General features: G+C 46.7%; 1 pseudogene; it reads left to right on the top strand.

The window, feature by feature from the left end:
* The first annotated feature begins 3,219 nt into the window (after positions 1-3,219).
* Positions 3,220-8,450, top strand: LOC105878654 (ribonucleoside-diphosphate reductase subunit M2 pseudogene; annotated as a pseudogene).
* The last annotated feature ends 4,514 nt before the right edge of the window (positions 8,451-12,964 follow it).

A 12,964-nucleotide genomic window follows, 5' to 3' on the forward strand; every position in this document is an offset into this window, starting at 1 on the left:
CAGGCACCCCGTCCCTCCCAGGAGTGAGGGAATGAGTCAGAGATTCGGCCTGGCACGGCACCAGGAAACGATCATGCGCACCCAGGGGAACCCCGCCAGCCAGTGTGCAGAAACCAAGAAGGCAGGGATTGTTGGATCCATGACAATTTGGGGACTGCAGTAATGACACATGGCTTTAGGTAAAATGGATGTGAAAGTGTTTTCCAAACTCTAAAGCAAATCCAACAGTGTGAGCCTGTGCTGTCATCACTTGTTATTATTATTGTGGTCTCCGTCTGTTCCTCCTGCTCCTCTTCATCATCTTCCTCCTCCTCTTCTTATTGTTCAAGGTGCAGAGAGCTTCCTAACCTTCCTGTCTGTCCGTTTTCTGAGTCCACAGCTGGGCTGGGTGCAATACCGCAATTATCCTCTGGGAGGCAGACCTTCCTCACCCATAGACATTCATTCCTTTTTCAGGAAAGGTGTTTCAAGTTCTGGAGAAAACTCATTAAGATCTAACATCTAGGCCGGGCGCGGTGGCTCACGCCTGTAATCCTAGCACTTTGGGAGGCCGAGGCGGGCGGATCGCTCAAGGTCAGGAGTTCGAAACCAGCCTGAGCGAGACCCCGTCTCTACCAAAAATAGAAAGAAACTAATTGACCAACTAAAAATATATATACAAAAAATTAGCTGGGCATGGCGCATGCCTGTAGTCCCAGCTACTCGGGAGGCTGAGGCAGTAGGATCGCTGAGCCCAGGAGATTGAGGTTGCTGTGAGCCAGGCTGATGCCACGGCACTCACTCTAGCCTGGGCAACAAAGTGAGACTCTGTCTCAAAAAAAAAAAAAAAAAAAAAGATCTAACATCTAATGAAAGTTGGGGGTTTTTGTTTGTTTGTTTGTTTTCTCTTTCATTTCTTTCTTCATCAGAATTACTTCACTAATTTAATTCCACTTTATAAGTTCACTCCATTATGAATACATGAGATAATTTTTGTTTAGTTCTTTGTTGCCTTTTTCAGGTTTTTCTTGCAAGGATTCACAGGATGCTGTGAATTGGCAGAGTAACTGCTTGCGAAGGGCAGGCAGTGCTGGATGGCGAATGGTCGTGGCATTTGGGCTCGTGTGGATGTGGGTTTGGATCCTGGAGGCAGCATAGAGTCCTGACACGTCTTTGGGCGAGTTACACTGCTGGGCTCTCTGACTTTTCTTTCCCTCTTTTGCTAAGTGGGTATAAATGACACCATGCTGAATTTTTGTAAGGATGACAGATACTGTATGAAAGCTTCTGTCACAAGGTCTAATATGGGATAACCATGAATAAATGGCAGTTGGGATCCTTGCACCCAGTCTCTGTAGAACACGTAACTACTCAGCTTCTCCTACAAGCTGGGCCCTGAGCTCCTGGCTGCAGATTCAGTTGTAGGAACGAGTTAGACCAGGTGATTGCTCTTGTGGATTTTGCCTTCTAACGAGGAAGGCAACAAACAAACCTACAAATAAATCCGAGATATCGGAAAGTGGTAATTGTTGCAAAGAATGCAAAACCTGTGCACAAGCAGAACGCTGTCAAGACTGACTGCCGGGCATCCTGCAAACATCCAAGACAGCCTGAGGGACGAGGTGGGATGAGCGGACGACCATATCCAGGGACAGATCCGGGATGAGAGTTCAGGGCAGAGGGAACAGCAAGTGCAGAGGCCTGAGGGCAGATGGCACTTGGCAAGGTAAGAGAAGGCAGTTATGGTATGCCTTTGGGGATAGGAGAGGGACAGGGCAACCTTACATGACAGAAAGCCCATCCCAGTTTAATCAGGGACAAGGGGAAGGTAACATGAACAAGAAAAACAAAGTTGGCACAGGTTTATAAAAAAGAACAGAGCTTATAAAAGTTTATAAGAGAGTTTATAAAAAAGAATGAGCGAGCCAGAGAGAAGAGTCTGTTCCTAATCTGCGACTGCATTATTTGCTGTCTGGATTACTCGGGATGTTATCTTTCCATGACTGAGCTGGAGCCGCAGTTGCCAAGAACATACCTGACTCAGGAAAAGGACAGGAAGCAGAAGGCGGCGTGTACCGAGATGTGCACTTCTGTGCAGTTGGCCACGGCCGGCCTCCTTCATTCCAAATAGAACAGAAGGGCAGTGATAGTGGACAGGAGACTGTCTCCTTGGCCAGGACTTGTTGGGGGCTCTGCCTGGTGCCCCCGTCCTTATGGGCCTGCCCTGTCACCTACTAGCCAGAGGCCCCTTTCTTTCTCATCTAAAGAATACCGTACCTTAGGTACAGGGTGCCCACTCTGCAGAAGTTCTGTTTTCTTTAATCTCCATGTTTATCAGACACCTGATCATCCTCTGATGAATCAATTACGGTCACTTGGCCCAGAACATGCTCCTTTGCAAACCCCTTTGCAGGGAGAATAAAAGCAAAAGTTCAGAGTACTGTATTGCTGGTGTGACCTTTTCTCTTCAAAAGGGGACTTTATCTCAGGTCCCTGAATGCGGTTCAGAAACTGGAGAAGCCTAGTGTGCTTCAGTGTCCCTTACTGATGCCCTGCTGTGACAACGGGCTGCAAAGGTCCCTCATTCACAGGTTCTGTCCAGAGTGAGCTGGTGTCTCTGCAGAGAAATGAAGTGTGTGGCGAGAAAGAGCGGTATTTGACCTGCCTTCGGGCCCTAGAAGACCTCAGATATGGGCACATTAATATTTTTTGGCATTTGAAAGGCCTTGCCATGCTTAATATTGAGTAGCAACATTTTTAGACAGCCGTATTTCTCAATGAAGTGAGCATTTGCACAAGAGCCTAGAGAAGAATTTTTTGAAGATTAGTTACTCATTATGGGTTTTTTTTTTTTTTTTTTTTTTTTTTTTACTTCTAAGTCATAGCTACGAATCTGCTCCACAGCATGTGGGGGCAGTAGGCCCCACATTTCTTTCTTCTAACCTCATTCTGTTCATCTAAGTTCCACCCTCACCTAGGAGGCCGGTGGGAAATCAACTTCAGACATGTCTTTGGAGGTGAACCTCTTCCTCTTCGAGATTATGCCACGTCTAGACAAGGGATGGGGAGCCGCTTCCCCAGGACAGACACTTTAGGGAAATTGTCCCCTGGTCTTGGGGACAGCTTGGTTGGTGGTAAGGTGACTGTTGCCAAGTCACTGGGGCCTCTCCTAGACCAGGGGCCTCCCTGACCTTGGCCAGAGGTCCCAGGCCCACGGCTGTGCTGCTCAGTGTTCAGTCCATGTCCCTCCAGCACCACCTCCCAACCAGCGCCCCCAACGTGTCAGAGGCCTGCAAAGACCGAGCTCCCCTGGGTGTACGTGGTGACAAGGGTTTGGGATTGAGTGAAGGGGACAGTGTGGTTCCTCTGCAGAGACCGCAGGCACTGAGGAACACTTCCTGGGCTCTCCTTTCTGGAGTGGGATGGAAGGAAGGAGAGGCCAGTGGTTCCATGGGGAGTCCACGGCACCCAGGACAGAGGCCTTTGTCCCCGACACACACAGGAGGACACACATCACAGCGCTGGGATTACCCCTTAGAGCTCAGCTGGACGTTCCCAGGGCTCCAGGGAAGGACGGGGAAGGGAGGCCCGGGCAGCTACGGCCGGGCTGAGAGCTGGCCCTGCAGCGTCTGCTGCGTCACGTCTCTGCAAGTTCCACAGCCCCTTCCCTCGCCCAGCCCGATGGCAGGTGGTGGTGAGTGAGGACCCGGCCAGACTGTCTGTGCTCATGTCCCGGCTTCCCCGGTCACTGACTGTGCAGCACCGGGCAGGAGACTCCAGGCTCTGTGTCCCTTTTACAGTGGGAACAGCCCCAGAATTGCTGTGAGTCCTAAATGAGTTAAAAGGAGTCAAGTCCTGAGAATGATGCATGGCCCAGGGCAGGTGCTGTGTAAATGTCAGCTGCTTGTCATCATTTCCACATAATTAACAAGTGTTTTTATGATAAACCTCCAAGGACTACTAAGAACTGTCAGAGACCACTGAAAACTCAGCTTGCACTTGACATTCTCTAAAATTCAGAGTAGCCATATTTGGATTCCAGCTAAACTTTCATTTTTAAAAATAAAACACTGTATTTTGATCATGTTTACTTGATTTTTTTCTGAGTTTGCCTTTTTTCAGAGAGTTTTTTTGATATAATTAAAAAATAGCTTCTCTCCCAAGCATATTCTGCATTCTGTTGCCACATTAATCTTCCCAGAACCCTGCTCCAAGTTATTTTAAACTTCTAAAATTGTTCCTTTTTAATATTTTTACTCAACTTTATTAAGGTATAATAACTGACCTATTAAGATTCTACATACTTATGGTGTACAAGATGTATTTTGATATATATATATGTGTTGTGAAAGAATTCATTCAAGCTAATTAAGAAATCAGTCACCTCACATAACTTGTGTTTATGGTAAGAACACTTATGATATAATTTCTTGGCAATTGTCATGAGAATGTTCAATAAAACATGAATGAAAAACAATTGTATACCAATTACAAAATGCCAGGCACTGTTGTAAGCCTCTTTTAATCTTCACAACCACAATCCTATGCACAGGGTGACCATAATATTCATGGCAATAAGTGGGGCACATGGCAGGGCGAAGGGGACACTAAGTGGATGGGACACCAGGACAACAGTGTAACCCAGGACTGTCCTGAGTGCAGTGTGGTGTGTGGTCACCACCCTGGGGGTGGGCAGATCATTTCACTGCAGGTGCAGGACATGGTGTTACTGGCGGTTGAACTGAACCCCTCAGTTCTTGTATCCTCACGATTGAAGAAGGAAAGCGAGGGATACGAAAGTTCAAGTCAGCGAGCAAAGGAGTTTATTAGTAAGCAACAGTACACTCCTAAGAGGGTAGGAGCGGGCACATGGTCAAACGAACAGTGGGGCTGGGAGCTCTGTGCCACCCCTTTTCCTCTCTTGCTTTGTGATGCTGCCTCGTCCCCTTTTTTCCTGACCAATGGGGATGTTTTCCCCTCCTGCCATCGAGCAGGGGAGTTTTTCACCTTACATGGTTAGGCACAGATGTGTCCTGGCCCCCAAAGCCCACTGGTGGAGGGGCACACTGCAATGTGGTGTAATGTGCCACTTGTGGTCACCCTCATCTTGTTATTCTTACAGTTTGTTCACACTGCTCATTCCATACTTCCTCTGTCCATGTCTTGCCTTCTACCTAGGCTGACAATGGGACAAGAGATGAAACAGAACTCCCTGGGACAGAGCCAGTGAGTGGCCAAATGGGCCATGAAGCCAGTGCTCTGGCCCCAGGACAGCCCTCAGCACTGTTTACTGACTCCCACTCCTGCCCCGTGTGGATTTCTGGACAAGCTCCACGATTTTCTGCTTGAGCCCTTTGCTCCTGTGGACGCCCCTCCTTCACTGCCCCTGCCTCAGTTGCTCTGGGAGGAAACACTTCATTCATTCCCAAAACCAATCAAAATCCCACACCTTGTCCACTTCTCCTGTTCCCTGAATCTGCACAGATGTTCCTGTTTACAGGACCCCGCAGGTCTCATGAGCAGCTGTCCTGCCATCTCTAGAATGCTGACAGCTGGCACTCCCTCCCTGTCCATGCCCCCCCCCACACCTCACAGCAAGGTCTGTGCACATCCTGTCTTGGTATGCAGTAGGTGCTGAATATATAAATTTGAAATTTAATTTTCTGGAGCAAACTTTGCTGTTTTATGAGTTCACTGACTATATTCCACGTTTTGTGGAATTCTACACCTATTTAGAAAGAGAAGTTCATCTTGATTTTAATCTTTAGGAAAGGCAGGGACCAGAGCCAACACTAGACCAGACATCAGGGACACCTGGGCACTAACACAAACCTTGTACTTTCCTACAAGAGGACTTTGGGGTTGGGGTGGGAGGAAGTAGGTGCTGGGAGGAGGCTGGGTGTGGCCCCTGACAACCAGGGCCTGAGTCCCCTCTGTCCCCTTTCTCCCAAAAGTGACCATTACCTGGATGCTGTCTAACCCAGATGCACTTAATGAGTTGGGAACAGGAGCCGGATTTGGAAACAGAGCCAGGGCTAGGTGTCAGCCCTGGCTAATTCTTCTTGGCTCCTTTACCAAAACCCTGAACTTTACTCAACTTGACATTTACCAATAATGTGTGGTTAAAAGTTTAATGCTGTACAAAATGTGACCGTTGATTTGGTTCATCAAATATCTACACAAAATTTTCTCTATTAAGTTAGCAACTTGCCAGTGTTTTTCAATGCCACCAGTTTTCCACCAACTATAGTGATCCACAGGGACATTACAACAGTTAAGCAGGAGAACTGCTATAAAACCTCACTGCTAGAGAGTGATTCTCACCAGGGGCACATGAACTCCTCACTTCCACCTAGCCCTGGGGTCAGTAGTCTGCAGAGTTTTTGGTTGTCACAGCTGGACGGCAGTGGGAGTCCTACTGCCATCAAGGGGGCAGAGGCCAGGGCAGCTGCTGGCCATCCTACAATGCACAGGGCAGATTCCACAGTAAAGGATTATTCATCCTTGATGCCAATACTAATGAAGTTGAGAAACCTGTGCTGGAGAAATATCTAAAAGCACTTGCTCTTGTGACATATCATTAGGAGTTTGAGTGAGTCTCACACTCAGTGAACAGCGAGTGGAGCCCCTGGCATGGCAAGATGCCAGCAGGAGTGTGGGCATCTTTGTCCTCCAGGAGGCTGGATTCAGCCTCACATCCATGCCTTTGCCCAGCCTGGCTCCCCTCCTCGTGGAAGTAAGGACAGTCTTGCTTCCTCCTGCCTGTCATCCTCATCTTCCTGGTCCTTCATGGTCCACCTCAGCCATTACTGCTTCTGCAAAGCCTTTCTTTGTTTTTCTTTGGGTTTCTAGAGGCCTTTAATTTGTATAATAAGATCTCAACTTGGTGGTGCACATGGTATCTTTCTTAAGTTCTACATTTTGTCTTCTCATGCAACTTGATAATTACTTAATTAACTTAATTCCTTAAGGAAATCCATTAAATAACTTAATTCCTTAAGGAAATCCATTAGTGCTTTCAACAAAATATGTCCAGCTCCTCCATGGTCTGCTGTGGTGGATTCTGAATGAACCTGAGATCATTTGCAGCCTCTTAACTTCTTTCTGCCACATTTTCTCCCCTCTGAACACTTTTTTTTGCCTGTTTTCTTCTATCTTCTCTTTGCTTTTGATTTCTGTCTTCCAACAGCTTCTAATTTTTCACAATTTTAATTTTTACAAGCTGATATAGATGCATTGTTTGAAAAATAAACTAGCACAGAAAACCGTCCAATGAAAAGCCCTTCTTCCTCACCCCTTCCCCTCCAGGCCCTGCAGCCCTGTCCTCACCTTCAACTTCTTTCTCTGCTTCTTCTAGCATTTACATGTTCTAAAGAATTTTTTGTTTTGGTTTGGTTTTTGTTTTTTGAGAGAGGGTCTCACTCTGTTACCCAGGCTGGAGTGCCGCGGCGGCAGTCTAGCTCACAGCAACCTTGAACGCCTGGGCTTACGAAATCCTCCTGCCTCAGCCTCCCAAGTAGCTGGGACTCCAGGGCCGCCACCACACCTGGCTAATTTTTTCTATTTTTAGTAGAAACAGGGGTCCCACTCTTGCTCCGGCTGGTCTCGAACTCCTGAGATCAAGCAATCTTCCCACCTCGGTCTCCCAGCATGTTAGGATTACAGGCGTGAGCCACTGCCCCTGGCTGAGGAGAGATAGCTTGTGTCTCCAGTTCTGGCTTTCTTTGCAGCAAGCGATGGCAGAGTAAATGACAACTGGGTGGAGCGTTTTAGCCAAGAAGTTAGGATTACAGAAGCCCACTGTTTCTATGGCTTCCCAATTGCCCCGTAAAACGTACATTCTGAGATGTGTAGTTCCTTACGGACACATTAAAGATCCCAAAGACAGGGAATTGCTCTTGAATGCCATTGAAAGGATGGCTCATGTGAAGGAGACAGACTGGGCCGTGCGTTGGGCTGGGGAGGAACAGGCCACCCCGCAACGTGCTGCAGCCTTTGCCGCAGTGGAAGGCATCTTCTTTCCCGGTTCAGCTGCATCGATGTTCTGGCTCAAGAAAGGGGGACTGATGCCCGGCCTCACACTTTCCAATGAGCTTAGTAGCAGAGATGAGGGTTTACGCTGTGACTTGCCTGCCTGGTGGTCAAACACCTGGTACACAAACCATCCGAGAAGAGAGTAAGAGAAATGATTATCAATGCTGATAGGATAGAACAGGAGTTCCTCACTGAGGCCTGGCTGGTGAAGCTCAGTGGGAGGAGATTGCACGTCAGTGGGGCGGTTTGTGTTGAGTTTGTGGCACACATTTTCGCTGGAACTGGGTTTCAGCAAGGTTTGCAGAGCAGAAAATCCATTGGAATATTTCACTGGAAGGAAACACTAACTTCTTTGAGAAGAGAGTAGGTGAATATCAGAAAATGGGAGTGATATCAGTCCAACAAAGAATTCTTTTACCTTGAATGATGACTTCTAAAAGAACTGAAGACATACTCTTGATTTTATTGGTTTTTACCCCCGTTCTCATAAAAACAAAAAACAAAAAAATCATCTATAGTGTATTAACCAGCTACACCATGAATTAGCCATAATGTTCATTAACAGCGTCTTTAAAACTATGTAGCTACCCCCAAATCAGCCCTGTTTATTAATAATGCTAGTGGTGTCACCTAGAAGGAAAGGATATTTAAGATCTTGTCTGTGTTTGGCTTTTGTAAGCAGGCCAGCTGCCTGTGGCTTCACCATGGCAGTAACAGCAAGAATCGTGGCCTTATCGTGAGGGGTCCGCTAGTGACCTGTCCCATTAGGATTAAACATTCACTTATTGCCACATGCAGTTGGAAGATGTAGCCTCACTGCTTCAAAGCAGATTTTAAAGTTTACTTGTTTGTATATAAAACTCGCGCTTTACAAACATAACATTGTACTGTCAAGGGAATAGCCTGATTTATTTGGTTTCTACACCAAATACAAAATATCACTAACAGGAGCCAATTCAAAATTTACCAGGTTACTAAAGTAAGTTAAACCAGTGTAGACTAAGCATGTCATTTTTAAGCTTTATTTTCTTTAATGAATTGAAATACTCTTTTAATCAACTTTAAAATCAACCCTGTACATACCTAGATATTAGTCTCTTGGTGCCGCATACAACACAGGTTGTGTTTTTCATCGTGTAGCCTGAGTAGAGTTTTGTGGGATAAGAGATAAAGGGTCATCTTCTAGGACAAGGATCTTCTAAACCTAAATGGTTGGGAATTGAGACACAGTCTGGGCTGACTGCTAGTGACCTGGGTCTTAATATGTGTTAGGGGCAGTGTCATTTTATTTCTCAAATTGTATTTTCCCCAACTTCTAGTTGATATGAAGAGATCCTTGGAGAGTGTTTAGTTGGGGTCTAAGGTAAATGTACATTTTCAATTCATCCTTGAATAGAATGGCTTGCTTAAGATCTTGCTCCTGTTAAGTGGTAAAATCCAGGGTTGAAATCAGCTCCCCTAAGTGCTGTTTGTTCTGATTTTGTTTAATTTGTGTGTTAAGTAGGTAATGTTGAGAGTTAATTCATTTATATTTACTATATGTCTTTTAAATTAGAAAATATTTTTCTTGCATATGTCCTTTTAGATTTTACCTGTAGTTCACAGTTAGAGAAAAAAGACCCAGGAATGTCCTTAAGTTTGTAATTGACTAAACATTGCTCAGTGTGATTCCAACATTTGTCTAAACCTGAGCATCATCTGGTAGATTCTTAAACTTCAGTAGAAAACTTGTGTTGTATGAATTGTTAATAACGTATTCAAACTAATTTCAGAAGAAAATATAAGCTAATAGATATACTTATAGGGCTAGTTTGAAGTACTCTGCCTTTATGTTTGGGGGAAATGATATATAAACAACTATAGCCGAGCACAGAGTACCCAGGGGAGAGGGAGATGAGGCTGGCGGGCAGGAACAGGGTCCTGGAAGCCCGCCTGTGCCCTGCCAGGGTGTGGACGCTCCTCCAGCAGTGGCTCCAATGTGGGTTTCCACCAAGCATAGCACGTAGACCGAACTGGTAGTGAACGTGATGCATTTCGGTACTATTTTCAAGTGTGTGGGGAGCTGTCCTGAAGACAGGAATCTCGGGGCGTGGGTGCTGCCCAGAAAACTGGGGTCCTCAGTGACTCAGCACTTGCCCGCAGGTGTAGCTCTCCCATCTTGGATTCAACCGGTGTTCTTTGCTTTAGGCTTGGGTAAGCAACACAGTTAATCAGTAGATAAAATTAGCCTCACTTGTTCCAGAGACTTTGCCCTGGAGCTAACAATAGAAGAAAGTAGATGATGGACATTGATTACTTGTAAGCTTGACTAAATAAAGGTCCTGTGATGTTGGTTCATGGCCCCTGAATGGGAACTGTGAGTTAAGTGGAATGTGGTCTTTAGAAAACTGGGATGTGCACTCAAGTAGGTAGGCAGTTACCCAATTGTATCGGTTCTCCTTTTCTCTTGTATAAATATAGCCCCCAAAATAAACTCGGCACGGCAGTCCTCACAGACTCCGTCCTCCCGTTCCCATCTGTGTGTGTGTCTCTCTTTATTTCTCATCCTCACCCCCGAACTCCAGGTTCCGCACGTCGCTGGCAGGTGGTGGCCCGTACGGGGGGTCTCTCTTTCTACGAGGGCCTTTAGTAGTGCTTGGAGAACCGGGACTCGGTGAAGGACGTCCGTTAACAAGGTGAGTGGGGCAGGGAGTGTAATTAACGGGAGTAATAAATATGGGTCAAGGGAACAGCCGTATGCTGTTTGTACAAGTACTAAAAAGTATGCTTCGGACCTGAAGTGTTAAGAGTAGGAAAGAAACAGTTGGAGAATTTTTTAACTTTTGTAGAAGAAGTGTATCCCTGGTTCCCTGAAGAAGGGACAATTAATTTAGACACTTGGAAAAAGGTAGGGGTGAGACTTCAGGACTATTATACTGCTCATGGTCCAGAGCGAGTGCCTGTGGATACTTTCTCTTTGTGGAATCTTGTTAGAGATTGCTTAGATCCTAGACATGAAGGTCAGCGCCTGACTATGGGCACAAGGGATCCGGACCCTTGTCCCCAGGCAAGCGCTGAGAAAGACGCCAATCAGAACTCGCCTTCCTCCCCTGCAAACCCTTACCAGGAAGCTAGAGACTTATTATTACAGACTCAAAACTTTAATGAACCCCAAGAGGAACTAAATCCTGAAGAAGAGGAAGATCTGGAGGAGGCAGCCGCCCGATATCATAATGAAGATCTGGGGCCTTGGGCTTTTGCCATGACCGCTTCCGCAAAATCTCAAAATACTTATAAGGAGCCAGATCTGGCAAAAGAGGTTAAGGCGGTCAGATAAATGTTACAGCAGGTTTTAATCCAACTGCCTTTAAAGACCTCTCCGCCAGGACCCCCATTGCCTTTACAAGTACCAAAGCTTGATCAACTGTCTCAGAAGTCTTATCCTCCTTCTGTAATTGCCGGGCTAGACCCCCGCCCGCTCAGCCCGTGGATGCTGCCCTTCAGGAGCATCCTAATGGCAAGCCTTTGCTCATTCCACCGCCTGCCCTAGAAGAGGCCTCCTGGACCTTTGGCCTCTCCCCCCTTCAAAAGGCCATTAAAAAGGCTGCTGATGCCGGGCGCGGTGGCTCACGCCTGTAATCCTAGCTCTCTGGGAGGCTGAGGCGGGTGGATTGCTCAAGGTCAGGAGTTCGAAACCAGCCTGAGCAAGAGTGAGACCCTGTCTCTACTATAAATAGAAAGAAATTAATTGGCCAACTAATATATATACAAAAAATTAGCCGGGCATGGTGGCGAATGCCTGTAGTCCCAGCTACTTGGGAGGCTGAGGCAGCAGGATTGCTTGAGCCAGGAGTTTGAGGTTGCTGTGAGCTAGGCTGACGCCATGGCACTCACTCTAGCCTGGGCAACAAAGCGAGACTCTGTCTCAAAAAAAAAAAAAAAAAAAAAAAGGCTGCTGATACCAATGAAAGTCTAGACGGGTTTGAGATGTACCCAGTTTTTGAGCGTGGCGATAATAACCGCCGCTATCACCAGCCTCTTCCAATTAAACAATTAAAAGAGTTAAAAGCTGCCTGTGCACAGTATGGTCCCACTGCGCCTTTTACGGAGGCCTTATTAGAATCTTTGGCCACTATGGCAATGCCTCCCAATGATTGCAAGAATATAACTAAGGCCTGTCTGAGTGGGGGAGATTATTTGTTATGGAAATCTGAATTTGCTGATCAGTGCCAAGCGACAGCAGATATTAATAGAGCGCAGAATATCCATGTTACTTTTGACATGCTTGCAGGCGAGGGTGACTACCGAGCTTTAGAACAACAGCTCCACTTTACCCTCGCTGCTTATGTGCAAACTAATGCTGCCGCCCAGCAAGCCTGGCGTAAATTGCCTAGCTCGCAGAAAACAGAAGATCTTACAAAAATCAGGCAGGGCCCCAATAAACCTTACCAAAATTTCCTGTCTCGGCTCTTAGAATCCACCGGGAGACTGATCAACGACAATGAAGCTAAAACGCTCTTGGTTAAACAGTTGGCCTATGAGAACGCCAATTCGGGGCATGCCAGGCCGTTCTTAGACCTTTTAAAAAGAAGGGGACATTTGCTGACTATGTCAGACTGTGTTCCGACATTGGGCCATCCCATATGCAGGGAGTCACTTTGGCCTCGGCTTTGCAAGGAAAAACAGTAAAGGAGATTCTGTTTCAACAGCAAGGGAAAAAGGGCGGCGGAGGCAAAGCAAGGGTTTCTTGCCCACCTGGCAGTTGTTACAATTGTGGACAGCTAGGACATCGTGCTGCCCGATGCCCAAAAGCTCAGGCCACAGAGAAACCAAAACGACTCCCTGGGCTGTGCCCGGTATGTAAGAAGGGAAACCATTGGGCTAAAGATTGTAAGTCTACCACAGACGTGTATGGGAATAGATTGCCTCCTCGGCAGGGAAACCGGAAGAGGGGCCAGCCCCAGGCCCCGCA

The sequence above is a fragment of the Microcebus murinus genome, chromosome 4, assembly GCF_040939455.1.
Source record: "Microcebus murinus isolate Inina chromosome 4, M.murinus_Inina_mat1.0, whole genome shotgun sequence".
Taxonomy (NCBI): Eukaryota; Metazoa; Chordata; class Mammalia; order Primates; family Cheirogaleidae; genus Microcebus; species Microcebus murinus.